Below are 14,218 nucleotides of genomic sequence, written 5' to 3' on the forward strand. Positions count from 1 at the left end.
TAATCTTCAAATTATATAATGCAAAAAGAGCAAAGATTGATGAAATTTTAAATGCTCTCAAACCATAACCACACTGAGTTTAACATATACTTCCCAGAAATGAGAACAATTAGAAAAAATAAAAATATATTTAGAATATGAAATTATTAAATAAAGTATGATTTTATGGATACTACAACCAAAAAAAAAAAAGAAAAAACCCCAAAGATTTCTCTATCTCTATATCTATTTAAGTAACTTAGGTATTTATCTACCCATGTATCTACCTACATATACATACCTATACATTAACAACTATAGACCTATATATCTTTATACATGTATATGTATTTATATTTTAAGCATGTATAGGCCATTTACAAAAATAGAAATAAAGTTCTTAACAAATGCCTAATAATCACTAATATACAAGCTATATTTTCTGGGACATGTTGAATTCAAATTTTGAGTCCATAAAAAGAAGAGCTAAAAATTCCATTTAGAAAGTTAAGGCTCACCCTAAATAAACCATAAGTCAAAAAATCATACTCATAATTAGAAAATAACCTCAATGGAATGACAAAAAATTATAATACATACTAAAATTTTGGTATTCATTTAAAAAGGTGCAAGAAAAAATATTTATAGCCTTAAAAATATAAATGGAAAATTAACGGTGGATACTTTTGACTACAGAAATAGAAAAAAAGTAGTAAATTCAAAGAAAGAAGAATGAAAAATGGAGATAAAAATGGAAAGTAATAAAGTATAAAACAAAAATAAAATATAAAAGGTCAACAAAAACCAACAGATTTAGGAACAAAGAAGTAAGCCTTATACAACTTAATACATTAGAAAAAAACCTGGCAATGTTCATTTAAAAAAAAGAGCACAAATAAGCAATTTTAGAAATAAAAAGAGAACATGAATGTAGATCTGCTACAGACGCCTTCATAAAGTCAATGTTATAAATAATTTTGTACCAATAAATTGAAAACTTGGCTGAAATGGTCAGCTTTCCCAAAGGGTATACGTTACTGAAGCTGACTCTTAAAAACAGAAAACCTGAAATTGTCAAAGGCATTATACTAGGACTTCATATTAAGCCCAACCACCAGTCCCAGATGATTTTCCTGGTGCATTTTTACAATCCTCCAAAGAATACTCAATTTTCCACACATTTTTTCCCTCAGGTGATGGAAAGATATGGATCATTGCCACCTCCAATTCTTTTTTTTTTTTTAAAGATTTTATTTATTTATTCATGAGAGACACAGAGAGGGAGGCAGAGACATAGGCAGAGGGAGAAGCAAGCTCCATGCAGGAAGCCCAATGTAGGACTCGAACCCGGAACTAACGGATCTTACCCTGAGCCAAAGGCGACGCTCAACTACTGAGCCACCCAGGTGTCCCTCCACCTCCATTTCTGATCTGGTAAAACTGGTCACACATCCAGACTAAATGACAACACAAAATAAAATTTTAAAATAAGTCTCAAATTCTTAATCACAAACTATGTCCATAAATATAAAAACAATTTATGACCATGTGGAATTTATTCTAAAAACAATACGATGGTTGAACATTAGAAGTTCTATTAAAATAACCCACAGTGTTAACAAATTAAAGTGAAAATAATATGCTTATATTAATTCATCTTAAAAGATGGAGAAAGAGCATCAATAAAATTCAGCACTCAGTCATAGCAATATATCTATGGAAACTGGGACTACAACAGTTCTTTTGCAAGACATTGGTCACTCTAAGAAACCACAACAACTATCACCTTTATTAGTGATATCAAAGAAATTCTCTTAAAATTTGGAACATCAAAATATAGTGCTTTTCCCCCTACATTATTCTGAAGTTTCTACAAGATGTAATTAAGTAAGAAATAGAACAACTCATAAGGAAGAAATATATTATCATAGATCATATATAAAGAATGCAGTTATCATTCTTTGGTATTCTAGTTTTCTGCTATGCTATGCTATTTTTAAGTATTAGGCAACAGGTAGTTTTGGTATAATGTTGTTAAATATTTCATGAAGTTTAGAGTATGAATTCTTTACATATTTAAAAATACTCAGTTATTCAGAAGATTGAAATTTTGAATCAAACAAAGAAAGACTCAAAAAGGCTCTGACCAAAAATCAACCTCTTTTAAAACAATGTAATGTTTCTAAAAATGTTTCATATATCATTACTACACTTGGTCATTCATCTGAATGGCTCCTCAGATCTGGCTGCCTTCTGCCTTGAACCTTGTTGAGAAACTTTATAGTTTCTGCTCTCTGGGTACCTCTGTGTGTCTGTAGGACATGTGCAATATGTGTACTTGGCTCCCCCTGTTCTTGAGTTCTACAGACATCTTTATCATCCCTGCCTTTCTCTGTCTCTCACCCTACAGTCTTTCCCTTACTTCTTGCTGAGATAATTTATCTTCAAAACACAAAAGGCTTAGGCATTGGAGATACACAATCTGGAAAGACTTCTCGTTTTCTCTTTGTGCATATTTCCTTCATGAATGAAAATGGCAGGACTGACAGATGGATTGAATCAGTTGAATGGCATAGGGCAGGGGCTAAACAAGGGTGGATACAGATTAATAGCTCAAAATGCAGTCAAGGCATAGCAGACCTTGTTAGAGTCCATCATACCCTGTGGTCTCCACAATTTCAAAGTATGTTGGTCAATTTCCAATTGCTCATCTGATATTTGTGTCTCTGCCTGAAGGCTTCCCTGGAACCCAGAAAGGTCATGATTTCTCTGCCTGAAGCCCAGAAATGCTGGCAAATTAACTCCATCCCAATTTAGGAGCCTTCCATGGCCCTTGAGAGGTGGTATTAAATTACCCCCCAAAACGAAAACATCAACATTTCCCCCAAAGGATTTAAATGAGACTGAGAGTCTGTTAATGTAATATGCAAGATGTCCAGGACACAATCCAAAAGTACTTGGCTTATGGTGAACTATGACAATCTTAACTCTTCTGGGGAAAGATGTCTAACAGAAACCCATGTGAGAGTGGTATCAGCAATATAGTAGAAGAGATTCCATCCCTAGTCCCTTGCAGAAACACCTATTTGACAATGATCTGTGGACAAACATAACTTCACAAGAGCTCTGGAATCCACGTGAGAAATTATACCATCTGGTTGGAGCACTCTGTGGTCATAAGACATACAAGAGAAGACACACTGAAAGGACAATTTCAATTTACCATATTACCCTTCCCCCAAGACCATGAAGCATGGTGCCTAAATATATACCCTTGGCCCAGGAATTCTTATGTGGGGAAAGGGAGTAAACTGAGTGTCCAAGTTCCAAGTTCAAGCATCAGCCCCAGCAAATTTTGTTTCAACCATTCTAGTACATGTGTGGCAGTTTACATTGTATTTCTCCAATGCCTAATAATATTGACCACCTTTTAATGTCTTTATTTTCCATTCACATATCTTTTTGGTGAACTGTCTTCTCGCAACTTTAGCCCACTTATTAATTGTGTTATTGGTTTTCTTATTTGGTGAGTTTGGGAGTTATTTATATACTCCAGATACAAATCCTCTGTCAGATATGTGATTAGCAAATATTTTCTCACAGTTGGTAGCAAGTCTTTTTTAAAATATGTTTATTGAGGTATCATTTACAAAACATAAAATTCATCAATTTTAAGTTTACAATTTAATAATTTTAATAAATTTCCCGAGTTGTGCAACCATGGATTGCTTGTCCTTTTTAAAATCTTATGTTTGGACATTGGCAACCAGTCTTGGTCCTGATTCCTATAACTAAACTTGCACTTTGGACTCTAATTTCAGTACCCAGGTTCCTGTTTTAACTGCTCAGTGGCACAATCCTCCATGGTTGGTATGATGGTTATACTTGTAGGCACTGTTGTGACTGAATTTATAGCATCTGCTAGTTATCCTCTTTGAGCTTTGCTTGAATGACCAGAGGCTTTCAACCCACTATCATTCCCTATGAGCACCTTATTCATGTGACTTGCTCCTCCAGTTTTCTGTAGCTCAGAACTTCCATGCCCTCTACACTGTTCCTCTGTCTTTCTGGTCTAGAGAATTCCATTGCTTTCTCAGTCTGGCAGGTGACAGAAGTCTTAATTTTGACCTTCCTTTTGTGTCTTCCACAACTCTTAGAAGGCTAGATGTAAGGTGGTCCTGAATATACAACTAGCTGTTGGGTAATTACTATTTTTAACCTCTTGACATTCTTCCCTTTCTCTTATGTCTTTAAAACACTTCAAAAAGGCCTGCAAAATTCAGAGATCACATCCCCTTCTTTAAGCAGTCTTGTATTTAGAGTCATTTCCAGAGTATATGAATCCTAAAAACTAAAAGTATGAATGCCAAAGAATGCATGATGGAAAGATGTTTATGCAATCTAGGGTGAGGGCTTTGCAGCTCAAAATGATGTCTTCAAATCCTGCTGGAAAAAAAAAAAAACACTACTCTGACCCTGAAGCAACAATTTTCTCTCCAACATAAAGAGTTCTGTGATTAGAACTGTCCTGATTTGCAGCAAATACCTTTTTCAAAGGATTTTGGTGTGCCTCATATTTAAGCATTATTCATGTTAGCAGAGAAATTAAATTCCTCAAATCCTATTTAAGGCTGGGATGGAGGGGGTGGGGGGAAGGAGAGCAGGGGGATTTACCCACTGATGCTAAAGTAGAAAACCGAGAGCATGACTTGCAGCTGTTCAGCTCTGTCTTAAACAAGAAAACAAACCTCCTAACCAGCCACCACCAAACACCTTTCACTTGGTTCCCATGGCAACACCTCTATCCTCTGGTGCCCACGAAGTCTCTAATGCCTCCGACTAGTTGGATTCATTGGCACCTGCTCCCTTTGCCAGCTCTTGTCAAAACTTATTAGAATGAGAATCTTTTCCGATAGCACTAGTGGGAGAAGAAAGCAAACACATTTAGTTCACTGGAGATCTCTTTCAACTCCCAGTCAGGCTAGCATCTTCCTAAGGCTTCCTAAGGAGGACAATACTTGCCTGGGCTCACTGTGTCCTGCTCGCAGATAAGCACACACTGACATACATGGTGAAGCAGTGACCCAGCAGGATGGGCCCCTCTGGAAGGCTGTCCTTTTTCAGGGCTTTTGTTCTAGTCTATGATACCCACGTTCTGGTGCTTTGCAAGGGAAGGAAAGAGTTAGTCCAAGGAGCAGGTATTCTCATCCTTCAGGTACCATCAACCAATGGGAGCAGTCGCTGGTGATGTAATGCTCTTAACTCCTCCAGCTTGAGGATTTAAGGGTGGGGATTTGTGGGGGTTTGGATTTTCTCTGGCCTATATTGAACTAGATTTTTCTCTCCAGCTATTTATGTCCTGTCACTTAAGTTCAGGTTTTCTTGAGAATGCAAGGATGTTGCTTTTAAGACAGGATTCAGAGCAAAGCCAGACAAGCCGGATAAAACAGCAAGTATGACAGCAAACTTTTTGCCTATAATCCAGTGTTGTGGTTTTGTGTAGCTTCCTGAGAGAGAGTTTCAAGTGATCCATTTCCTCCCTCCACCTAAGCTGACCTCAAACTTGAAGTAGCACAGAATCCTTGACACTTCTTCATCCCTTCATCTCTTCAATTCAGTCCATGATTTGTTAAAAATCATGTTAAAAATCTCCAGGGCTGAGAGGGAGCTTCATGATCCTAGAGTTCTAGGGTGACCAACGTTCCCAGTTTGCTCTGGACTGATGGGTTTTTCAGAAGCAGCATTTCCAATTCTAAAACCAGGAAAGTTCCAGGCAAACCAGTTTAATTAGTCATCCAAAGCAAAGCATATAATAAATATTTGGGGAAGGGGGGATAAAGACATTAGAATAAACTTTGTTGAATAGAGAAATTCAGTGTCAAACGGATACATGTAATGTTTTTTGAAGCTAATACTTTGGTTCCTCTCAAAACTCATGATTTTAAATATATGTTCAATAATGGTTCAGCAGAGATGGAAACAATCTGATATTTTATTCAATTATATATATATATACCTCTTTTCAAAAGTTTGTAGCTCTTATGCTTACTATCTTATCTTTTTATTTGCTCCATAGTGCAAATTTTCATTTTCAAAGGAAAATTAATAAATGTTGGGGAATTTACTAAACATTTCATTGGGGGGAATAGTGGAAGGGGTTTACATTGCATCTCATTGAAAAATAAAATTACACATTATTTTGTCTAAGTTTCTTTTCTTGCTCATGTAGCAACTAGGTCTTGTGTACTCCTCGTTCCATAGTTTTTAAGCACCAAACCAGCATAAGATTATCACTCTAATTCTTCCTTATTTGTGTGAAACAATCAGTTTTTCATTACTTCTTTCTCCAAATTTATGTAACCCTAACCCCTAAGTACATTATGTAATGTGGAAAGCATTGTTTCTAGGATGTAGATTTGGTTTGTCATTAGCAAACGGATCTGACAGTAGCTAGGACTCAACCCTTTTAGAAAAAAGCCAGGATTTTAAGAAAAGTTTTTAAAATTATTTTGCTTAAGTACTAGTAAGAACAATTTGTATTTCTACACTCAAATAGTTTAACACAAACACAGAGATCTGGGTAATGAAACCTGAGTTAACTAACAACATAATTCAGATTTGTCCCAGTCATTATCCTATTATTTTAAAAATATTTTTGTTAAGGTATAATTGACAATGAACATTATATTACTTGCTGTAGAATTCAACACTTTTATATATTGCAAAGCATTCACCACAGTAAGTCAAGATTACATCTGTCACCACAGAGTTACAGAGTTTTTTCTTGTGATGAGAACTCTTAAGATTTATTCTTTTAGCACATTTCAAATATGCAATACAGTAATATTAACTATAGTTGCCATGCTGTATATTATCCTTATAATTTATTTATTTTTTAACTGGAAGTTTGTACCTTTTGATACCTATCACTCATTATGTCCACCCTCCATCCTCTGTCTGTGAGTTTGGTTTGCTTATTGTCTTTTTTTTTTTTAAGATTCCACATATAAGTGAGGTTATACAGTATTCATCTTTGTCTTACCAGTTAATTTGGTATAATACCCTCAAGGTCCATCCATGTTGTTGCAAATGACAAGATTTTATTCTTTTTAAGGCTTAACATTTCATATATACACCATATTTTCTGTATCCATTACCTATCTATGGACATTTAGGTTATTTTCATATCTTTGCTATTGTAAATAATTCTGCAATGAACATGGGGTGCATATATCTTTTCCAGTTAGCATTTTTATTTTCTTTAAATAAATACCTAGAAGTTGAACTGCTGAATAATATAGTATAAATATATATATATTTATGTATATATATGTATATATAATATTTTTTGAGGAATCTCCATATTGTTTTCCACAATAGCTGCACCAACTTATATTCCCCTTAACAGTGTGAAAGGATTCCCTTTTCTCCACATCCTAGCCAACCCCTGTTATATCTTCTCTTTTTTTGATACTAGTCATTCTAACAGGCATAAGGTGATACCTCATTGTGGTTTTGATTTGAATTCGCCTGATTGTTAGTGATGTTAACCAATTTTTCATTAAGTCTGATGGCTCTCTGCATGTCTTCTTTGTTATTCAGAACCTCTGCCCAGTTTTTAGTTGGATTTTTTGTTTTTCTGCCATTGAGTTATGAGTTTATATATTTTGGATATTAACCTCGAGTTGAGTCTAGAATTGGGGTCCCTGCTCAGGGAGAAGTCTGTTTCTCCCTTTATGCCTTCCTCTGTTTGTACTCCCTCTATCTCTCCCTCTGTCTCTCAAATAAAGTCTTTTTAAAAAATTAAAAAATAATAAAAATCACTTTTTTTTCTTTTTGGTGCTCTGATTAGATGCATTCCTCTGTCCTGTGTTCTATTTCACTAGTTCTTTCTTCTGCTTCATCTAGTCTGCTCTTGAAACATCTAGTCTGCTCTTGAAAGTCTAGCCTACTTTTTATTTTGCTTATTATTCTTGGACACTATGACTTCCATTTGGAACGTTCTTATATTTTCTATCTCTTCGTTGAAGTACTGTGTTCATCCATTCTTCTCCCAAGTTCTATGAGCATCTCTATAACTGTAACTTTGATCTCTTTATCAAGTAAATTACGTATCTCTATTTCATTAAGGCTTTTTTCTTGAGGTTTTATCTTGTTCTTTTTTTTTTAACATATTCTGTTTCTTCATTTGCTTGACTCTGTGTTAGTTCCTATGTGCTAGACAAAACAGTCTTATTTCCCAGTTTTGAAGAGTTGACCTTGCATAGGAGATAAACCTTATCATTCAACCCTATCCTAGCTTTTCATTGTCTCTTAAATCTTTGCGATTATCCAAGCTGTGTTTCAGTCTCTGTAGTGTCCTGGGGGGAGCGGGTAGCCCAGCCATGAACTGTCTCTCTAATTGTTACAATTTTCTGTGACCCAGGAACAAAAGCCTCCCTGGACACCAGAGCCAGGTGATGAAGAAATATCCCCTGAGCAGCAGCTGCAAAAACCAGGGCACCAAAGATAAAACCTGAGGTACTAAATGCATATTAGAGCTCCCCTCTGAGACATGCAGGAGCTCTGAAGCACAATAGAGGGAGAGCATGCAGATAGTGTCCACTCTCTGAGGTTTCAGTAAAGGTTTTACAGTTAGCCTTTAGAAGTGTGTCTAATTAGAAGTCTGTCCTCAGGCTGCAGCTATGATGATCAACTAAGATTGAGTTCCTGGGTCTGTTGTTTCTTCCTGTGCCTTGGGGGTGGCAGCTGATTAAGAACTCTATCTCCTTTTGTTACAGTCCTGTGGGACCTACGAGAGTAAATCCTGATGGCAATAAGAGACAGGCCACATAGACGTGCTCCTGCCAGTATCCACAAATACGAGGGCACCAGAGAAGGGTATTGGCTCCTTTCTGTAAGATACATGTGAGCTGGAGTGAGACAGAGGATGATCACAAAAGGAACACTCATCAGCCTCTACTCCCTGAGAGCCCTTCCATAGGATCCTATAAAATGTGCCAAGTCAGCAGCCTGCCCCACAAGCTACTGGACAAGCAAATAGGTCTCTTTCTCAGAAAGACGGAAAGTATTTTTCAGTCTGTTTTCTGTGCAATGCCTTGGGAGTGATATTTTGCCTAGAAGTCTCTCTGACTTTTATAGTCCCAGAGAACCTCGGGATGTAAGGCCCTCTTGGCTTCTAGAGTCGAGTGATAAAGGGACATCTCCAAGATGGCAGCTGCAAAATTTGGGTTGCCAGATATAAAACCAGGGCAACTGACATGTGTAGAAGCTCCCTGCTGGTAGGTAATGATGATTAGGAGTGTGGCAGAGGTAGAACACAAAGATGGCCCCGACCAGCGGGAGCATAAAGTTGGAACCCAGGGAAAAGAAAAGAAAAAAAAAAAAAAGATGGTGTTTTTCAGCTTTAGCAAGGCATAAGGAAAGCAGAAAGATGGTGCTCATAGCCTCCATTCCTGACAGATATCCTTTCCAGGCCCTGTACCTTAGACTTATGCTTTAAAATTAGGAAATAAGTCTCTTACACATAAAGTCTAGGGAGTTTTCAAAGGACTTCTTGTGCTGGTCAGGCGAGCCTGTGTGTAGTCCTTATAGGAGATACTTCTTAGTTTACCACAACCATGCAGGTCCTTTGAGCATGAGCTCTGTTGATCTTCAAAGCCAGATGTTTTGGGGGCACTTCTTCCAGGTGTTGGTCTTAAAAATTGTGATGCCCAATGGGGTGTATGAACCTTTCACTACTCAGGAAGAAGCTTCAGGTTTTGAGATCCCTTCCTCTTGATTTTTGGTCATCGTGCTGGGTGTGGCATTTATGGTGAGATTGTATCCTGGCCTTTCCTTTCTGCTTTGAGAAGGTTTCCCTTTCATTTGTTTGATGTGAAGGGGTCATTCTGCCAATTTTTAGAATTTTTTCTTCCAAAGGAAATTGATCCATGTATAGCTCTAGATTTGGTATGTATATGAGAGGAGGTGAGTTTAGCATCTTCTTGTGTCACCATTACGGATCAAAACATATCTCTCAGCCATTACTGGACATATTGCACAAGTCATCCAGGCAGGTGGTTGGCTGGCCCACTTCAATAACTGGTTCTTCTTGATAGTATAACTTCAGAGGACTTATATTTCTTTCTGGAAGTAATGCACATATATGTAGTGGTTGAAAGGTCATGCAAGTCAGTCTGTGGACTTAGGATGAGCAGTAACAATAAAGGTGTCTAATATAAATGGTGAGATCATGAGGGTTCTAGAGGTAAGAAGATTCATGGAAGGTATAAGACATTATCTGGGCCTTGAAAATTGAGAAGGTATTCTTTCACTATGTGAAAATTATTAAGGTATATACAGTAATATATATTCTTTTACAAATAGGCAATACTTTAATAAATGATAAATATTGCAAGTATATGGTTAAAAAATTGTAAGATATACACACTACAGTTTATCTCTTACAATAAACACAGTTTCCTACTCCATACTATCCTACCAAGAATTTGCTTTTAACGATTTTAAGTGTTTCTTCAGCTATTTAACTCTTTTTTAAAATAACAAATTTATACCCTTACATCCTGATTTTTAAAATTCCAATCTTTCAACTTCCTACTCTGTCACTAGTAGGGTTAGTACTTATGTTACCACCATCACACATGGATGCACACATACATATAAATCATATTTCTTTTGTATCATATTTTCTTCCTTAGATATACAATTGTGGCTTCCCCCCCTTTTTTCCTTTTGCTTTCTCTTAATTATTAATCTGTCCCTGTGCTCTCTATCAGAGATATAAAATATCTTTAATTCAGTCTCACCAAGATTAACTTGTCATCTAAAATAAAATAACAGTGCAAATTTCCTTGGAGATTTCCCTTCTGGAACCCTGTGTTTAACTGCTACTATCTAAAATGATTGTTTTCTGGACCAGCTTCACAGCTATCTTCCTAGAGTCTTTAATAGTATTACCCTATGAATGTCCTCCATATTTCTTTTTGTTGCTAAGATCCCAGTTATTCCTTTCTTTGATAACTGACACCATTTACAGAAACATTTTCCTTTGTTTCCATATGTAGTTTCGGGTCATCCCAAAATTTCTACAAAAAACTTCTATAGGGGTTTTGATTAGGATTAAATTAAATATATAGATTAATTGGGAAAAAATGGATATCTTGATAATGTCAGTTCTTCTAATTTCTAAACATGGTATATATCTCCATAATTATTTATCTCTTAGGTTTACCATCAATGTTTTAGTTTCCAGTAAACAGATCTTTCATATATTTCACAATATCTATACTTAATATTTTATAACTCACAGTTTTTAGAGCTATAATAAATAGCATCATTGAATTAATTTTAATTTTCAGTTGGTCATTGTTAGTCTATACAAATAAAATTAACTTTCATATGTTAACTTTATATCCTGTAATCTCATTAAATTCATTGCTTAGTTCTATTAGGTTTCTTGTATATCTTTTGGGTTGTCTAGATATCTAAATAGAAATGTTTTATTTTACCCTCTCTAATCTATATGACTATTAATCCCCTTTTCTGCCTTGTTACACTGGCTATAATCCCAATAAATGTTGAATAAGAGTAATGAGTGTAGTAAAACTGAACATTCTGTTTTCTGATCATAGATGACAAGAGTTCAATCTCTCACCTTTAAGTATGATGTTAAGTATAGTTTTTTATTTATTTACTTTTTTAGTTTTCCTGTATCATCTTTCAATTTAGGGAAATTATTTAAAATTGTTTCTTTCTTAAATTTTTCCTTTGTGTCTTTCTATTTTCTCATTTTAAAACTCAAATAGCTAAATATTGAACGTCTATGAAAAAAAGAATAGAAAGAAAGAATGAAAAAGGAAAATGAAATTTGGTGGGACTCATCACTGTGCTGTCCTTGAGTCTTTATTTCTCGTGGAAGACTGCATTATTTTCTCCACCTTTCAAAGTCTTTTCATCAATGGTTTATATTTTTTCCGGGGTTATATTTTTAATTAGTAGAAGAAATAGAATGGAATATGCTTAGTCCATTTTGTCTGGATTGGAGGTCCATGTTTTTCTTTTTTTTAAGATTTCATTTATTTATTCATGAGAGACATACACACACACACACACACACACAGGGAGAGAAAGAGAGAGAGAGAGAGAGAGAGAGAGAGGCAGAGACATAGGCAGAGATTGAAGCAGGCTCCATGCAGGGAGCCCGATGTGGGACTTGATTCCGGGACTCCAGGAACATGACCTGAGCGTAAGGCAGACACTCAACTGCTGAGCCACCCAGGCATCTCATGAAGCCCATGGGTTTATTTTTAATGGTTTATACTGATGACATCAGTCATGCACAGTTATGCTAGGCTTCAAAGAATTTCTATAGTTTATCAAGAAAATGACTAGCTAATAGTAAAGCTTAAGGAACTAGAGGCATGCCAGTATAGTATCTAAATTTTTCTTTATTTCACCTAAGAACAGAGAAACAAGCCAGCAAAAGAAAACCTCATGGATGAAATCTATATGAAAGCTATGCAACAGAGTTTCTTACATACTCCAAATTACTAGCCTATAGAGGCAAATAACTGACAGCCACAAGATCTGCACAGTATCAGAGTTTGCAATGAAAGAAGTAAAAGGAATTGATGGAGTATCTAATCAGCCTGAGATCAAATGAACTCCCAGAGGTAAAAGACACTCACTGGAAAGATTGGCAGCCAGGGGCACATGGGTGGCTCAGTTGAGCAACTGACTCCTGGTTTCAGCTCATGTCATGATCTCAGAGCCTGGGATCAAGCCCCACACTGGGTTCCATGCTCAGCAGGGAGTCTCCTTAAGGATTTCTCTCCCTCTCCTTCTTCCCCCCCACCCCGACTCTATCTCCCTAAAATAAATAAACTTAAAAAAAAAAAAGGAAGATTGGCAGGCCAGTTTAAGAACAGTAGCTAAAAATGAAAAGAGTTCTGTATGTTCCAGTAGCAACTAAGTGCAAGATTTCTGAGATAAGGCCTAACTGGCTGAGAGAAGTCTGGTCCTGATTAGCTTTTTAATATAAGAAGCCAGGGCTTTCTTCTAGATGGGATACAAGACTGAGGAGAAGAACTACTAGAGTAAATTAAAAGTTAAGCATTAGGGTGTCTGGGTATCTTAGTTGAGCAGCTGACTCTTGATGTTGGCTTAGGTTATGATTTCATGGTACTGGGATTGAACTCAGTGGGGAGTCTGCTTGAAGATTGTCTTTCTCACTCTCTTTTTGCTGCTTCCCTTGCTTGCACGTGCTCTCTCCAAAATAAATAAATAAAATCTTTAAAAAATTGAGCATGATAGGAGCAGAGATAAAGAGGAGATGTAAGGGGCAGGGAAACAGAGTCAGGATAACTTAGAAAGCAAGACACCATATTTCTGCTAGCAATACACCAAAACAACAGAGAATTTACCTTTTTAAAGTCAGGAAAGCTATCTGAATCAAGTCTCCATTTGCAAATTCAGGAAATTTAATTTTATGTATGATTGTGCAAAAGGAAAACATTGAGGCAAAATCCCATACAAAGTTACTATGAAGAAAAAAAGATGAAGGAGTAGAGCATCTCCACAGTGAGTGAAACAACACCAGAAAGACATATTCAATATATAGATGAAAGCTATTATGTGCTGTTTTACAATTATCTAAAATACACTGACAAAATTAAATAAGACATGAAAGAACATGAGTCAGAATGAAAAAAATCAGAGCTTAGTGGCAGAACTAAAGAATTAAAGATGGAAACAAATATTAGTTTAGAAATCAAAGCTAAACTAGAAGAAATACAAAAGTAAATAAAAACAACAAGTAGTATCTTTAGGAAAAAAAGTAAAGAAATTAAAAGTGAGATAAAAATTATTTTTCAAGAAAGTGAGAGATTAAAGACAGGTAAAGGAGATCCAAAGTGTATAATGGGAGACCCTGAAAAGCAATAAAAGCAAGAAAAGAAAAGAGTATCAAAACCTATTGTTCAAGAGAAATCTCTAAACTAAAAAATTTAAATTCATATTGAAAGACAATAACACGCAGTTGATAATACTAACCCAGAATTACTAGCAGCAAGATGTGTTCTAGTCACTATAACAGTCTTTAAAGAAAAAGAAAAATACTTTGAACATCTAGGCAAAAAGAGAATATAAATTATAAGGGAAACAAAATTAGATTACTATTACATATTTTATAGCAATGTTTTGAGCCAAATAAAGAGGTAGTAACATATTTAGAATATTT

Source organism: Canis aureus, chromosome 6 (assembly GCF_053574225.1).
Source record: "Canis aureus isolate CA01 chromosome 6, VMU_Caureus_v.1.0, whole genome shotgun sequence".
In the NCBI taxonomy this organism is placed as follows: Eukaryota; Metazoa; Chordata; class Mammalia; order Carnivora; family Canidae; genus Canis; species Canis aureus.